Below are 4,664 nucleotides of genomic sequence, written 5' to 3' on the forward strand. Positions count from 1 at the left end.
TCTAACCCAGTGCCACAACACCTCATGATGAATTTAGAATTACTCTCAATCATCTTGACAGTGATTTCTAGTGTTGTAATGCTCTTAATTCTAACATCATAGTGCTCCAAAGCACAGCGTTAAATTACTCTAGTTTAAACTGTAATTTAAATTTTTATTTTTTAAAGTAATTTTTCATATTCAAGGTTGTTATATTTATGCTCTAATTCATAGCAACAACAGGAAGAAAACCATTATAAAGTAATAATGTATTTTAAATATATAATAAGTTCTAAACTTTTAAAAATAGTGAAATTGCTTTTTACATTTGAAGCTTTTTAACTTAATCTAAACTTCATGTTTCAAGCAAGATAAATTTAATATTTTAGTAGGCATTATTAAAGTGAGCCTAGAAAAATTTTTAGTTTTTCCCCATGGGATTGACACTCATCTAATTAGTATATTACATGACATGATATGCCCACTAGTGTTAAATATGATTTACACCATAGCAAAATTAAATATTCTTTAGAGAAATCAATAGTGTGTGTGAAAACTAAAGCATAAAGCAATGAATTTGCATAGCTAAAAAAATTTTATCAAGTTTTTGGCATCAATTGCCTAAGAGTTGCATCTAATGAAACTATTATCCTATTTTGCATTTTATATTATTGAACCAATTACTAGTTTAATCTGGTTATATTTTTTGAAAATTTTACCTGCTTAATGTTGCTTTTCTGATTAATTAATTATTTCTGCTCAGCATATTGCATTTTTTATTATGTTGCATGTTGTTGCATGCATAGTCCAAAATAACCAATAGAATTTATGTTTAACATTGAAATTAAAAACTCTAAAAATGTTAGAAAAGTTAGATAATTTTAAAAAGAAAAAAAAAGATTTAAAAATGGTTAAACAACATAGACTACTTAGGGAGTACGCTAATACTATGGTTGAAGTTATTCATCAAAGTATAAATCGACCCAGCATTCAATAAAATAATTTTGAATTAAAACCTTCCATAATCCAAATGGTGCAAAAATCTCAATCTGGGGGAACTCTAATAGAAGACCCTAATTTGTGTATAGCAAGTTTCCTTAAAATCTATATAACATACTAATATCATGGTGTTACCGATGATGTTGATTGCCTTAGGTTATTTTCATTTTCATTTAGGGATAAAGTTTAAATGTTATTAAATTCATATCCCCCTTACTCAATTATAATTTGGAATTATCTTTCCCATAATTTTTTATCTATATAATTTCCACCATCTAAAACTACTAAGCCTAAAAATAATATTCTTTTTTCTACCCAATTAGATGACGAGTCCATTTATGAATCGTGGGAGAGATTTTAAGAACACCTAATGAAATGTCTTTATTTTTCTGACAATCCTATTGGTTTGTTGTGTCCTGGAATATTCATTGTGGTAGAGAAGTATTAAGTTTAATGTCTTAGCTTTATATGAAGATCCAACACACAAACAGATAAAAATAGATGGGGAAGCATTCATAAGAGGCACCAAGATTTTTATGTGAAAAATCCTAAAAAGGGGAAAATTTATGGGGCCTTGCCCAGTTTGAATGGATCCACTATTATTTGCAGTCAATTACAAATGAGGCGCTTTCTTGGGGGAAGGACTTGGCTTAATGTAATAAATATACATCATATAGAGCGTGTTTCTTGGTGGAAACAGGAAGAATCACTGTGACATTTTTGTTTAATTAGAAGGACCATAGTCGGTAGGCGATAAAGATTAGAAAGAATATTTTATAGAGACAGAGGTTGGAAGGACCATAGCTAGTGGGTTATGTTGGTCAGAAGGACTATAGTTAACAGGTGATGAAGGTTAGTAGGACCGTTGATGAGCAAAAGTTTTACATCAGGTAGAAATTTAGGGATGGGTGGAAGTTTAGTGTCGGGTAGAACTCCAACAAAAATCCGATGACAAGTGAAAATCTGACGACGGGCGGAAGTCTAGCAACGGACAGAAGTCCAGCGACAGGCAGAAGTTTGGCATTAGGTAGAAGTTTGATGAAAGCCCTGTGATGGGCAGAAGTTCGACAATGTGTTAAAGTTCAGAGATGGACAGAAGTTCGGTGTTAGGTAGAACTCTAACAAAAGTTTGGGGATAGGAAGAAGTCTGACTACCAATGAAAGTTTAGCATTGGGTAGAAGCTAATGAAAGTCTTGCAACGGGTGGAACTTCAGGCAGAACTCTAGTGTCGGTAGGCTATCGGGTGGAAGTCTGGCGATAGCCAAGGAAGAGTATGGTCCCAAGAGAGTATGGAACTCTAACCAGTTTGAATGGATCCGCTATTATTTGCAGTCAATTACAAATGAGGACCTTTCTTGGGGGAAGGACTTAGCTTAATGTAATAAATATACATCATATAGAGCGTGTTTCTTGGTGGAAACAGGAAGAATCACTGTGACATTTTTGTTTAGTTAGAAGGACTATAGTCGGTAGGCGATAGAGGTTAGAAAGAATATTTTATAGAGATAGAGCTCAGAAGGACCATAGCTAGTGGGTTATGTAGATCAGAAGGACTGTAGTTAGCAGGTGACGAAGGTCAGTAGGACCGTTGATGAGCGAAAGTTTTACATCGGGTAGAACTTTAGGGATTGGTGGAAGTTTAGTGTCGGGTAGAAGTCCAACAAAAATCCGGTGACAAGTGAAAATCTGACGACGGGCGGAAGTCTAGCAACGGACAGAAGTCCAGCGACAGGCAGAAGTTTGGCATCAGGTAGAAGTTTGATGAAAGTCCTGTGATGGGCAGAAGTTCGACAATGTGTTAAAGTTCAGAGATGGACAGAAGTTCAGTTTTAGGTAGAACTCTAACAAAAGTCTGGGGATAGGTAGAAGTGACTACCAATGAAAGTTTAGCATTGGGTAGAAGTTAATGAAAGTCTTGCAACAGGTGGAACTTCAGGCAGAATTCCAGTGTCGGTAGGCTGTCTGGTGGAAGTCTGGCAATAGCCAAGGAAGAGTATTGTCCCAAGAGAGCTTTTTTCCATATCTTACTTTTCTTCCTTCTCTTCTTTCTTATCCCCCCCCCCCTTTTTGGTGTCCCTTCTATGAAAAATAAGGAGTCTATTTATAGTTTTCTGAGTGTGGAATTGCCCATAAATAGGAGGAAGATCAAGGGTAAATTGGGAGTGGTTGAGATGGACGGTCGATATTGAATCCGTCGATCATGGACTAATTCTAGAGCATTTGAATGTCTTGATGATATTAAAATTTGACTATATTAGACTCATTGGATTTGTTTCGTTGAGCCTCTTGATTCGAATATAAGCATGTCATGATTGGAAATTGTTTGGTTATCCAAATTATGGATTAAACCTTCTAAATGTACTTCGGGTCTTTGATTTGGACTCATTTGAGCTCGGATTGAGTCAAATTTTGTGTCGTTTGGTTTGTACTTTTTAGACGTTAAGTTCGACTATATGTTTTTTGAAATTAGAGTTCAGATTATCTTCAAATTTAATTTTTGAAGTTTCCAATATTTACTTTGCTTTTAGATGCGTGCCCGATCAACCTAATTTTTTATGATATATCAATTGCCCCCTTTTTTGGACGTCGAAGCATGTAGAGTCTGAAAATATAAATCACTGTATTTCAAATTGGTTGAATTGTAAAAAAATTTTGGAAAATTAAGTTCTAAAAAATTTAAAATTGCTCAAATTTATTCATAAAAGCCCCGTTGAGCTCCTTAATTGTTAAAATTGAGTCTAGAACATCAAAGAAGGTTTTGGGGACTCCAAAAAATGTCTAATTTGGACTGTTTGGATCAATTTTTCTATATTTTCCATATTGCTACAGTGCTGCTACAGTAATTCTACTACGGTATAATGACTGATATAGTATTTTGCTACATTGATGTATAAGACAGTGTTTAATTCCCAAGCTATTCTTTTCATTTCAAGCACATAACTGCAACTACAAATGGTTGCTACAATAACCTAAAAAAACTTAAAAGAGAGGAAGTTTTTTCTTTTTTGTGGGCCTCCCACACTTTTTTTTTAAAATAAATTTTTCTTATCTCTCCTTTTTTGGTGTGGGCCCAGCTTTTTTTTTTTTTTTTTTTTAGTGAAAGAGAAAAAAATTTATCTCTTTTTTTCATTGGGCCCAAAACATTTCTACAAAATTTTAGAAGAATTTATGAAAAATTTCAAACATAATTGGAGGCAAATTTCCCTCTCATTTCAAACTATTTTCCCCCATGTTTCTCTTCTAAATACCCTCCTTAAGGAAGGGGAAAAATTGCTCCATTTCTTCTCCTCCCTTCTCCCTCTAACTTTCTTACATTTGAGGCATTCCGCTTTTAAGGTAGGTGGCATCCCCTACTTAAATTCAATGCCTCTTTCTTGTGTAGAAGTTATATATTTTTTTTTCCTTTGTCTTCTCATTTCATTTTTCTCTTATATTAGAGGCATTCCACTATCTTAAATAGGTGACATCCCCTACCAAATTTTAGTGCCCCTCTCTCATTTAGAAGGATATTTTTCCTCTTTCCATTTTCTTAGATAGGTGGCATCCCCTATCAAAAGATAATGTCCCTCTCTTGTGTAGAAGTTAGAAATTTTTGCTCCTTCTCTTTTCTTCTCCTCTGGTCTTCTTTTTATATTAGAGGCATTTTACTATCTTAGATAGGTAGCATCCCCTATCAAAATTTAGT

Source organism: Dendrobium catenatum, unplaced genomic scaffold, assembly GCF_001605985.2.
Source record: "Dendrobium catenatum unplaced genomic scaffold, ASM160598v2 fragScaff_scaffold_1305, whole genome shotgun sequence".
NCBI classification, from domain to species: domain Eukaryota; kingdom Viridiplantae; phylum Streptophyta; class Magnoliopsida; order Asparagales; family Orchidaceae; genus Dendrobium; species Dendrobium catenatum.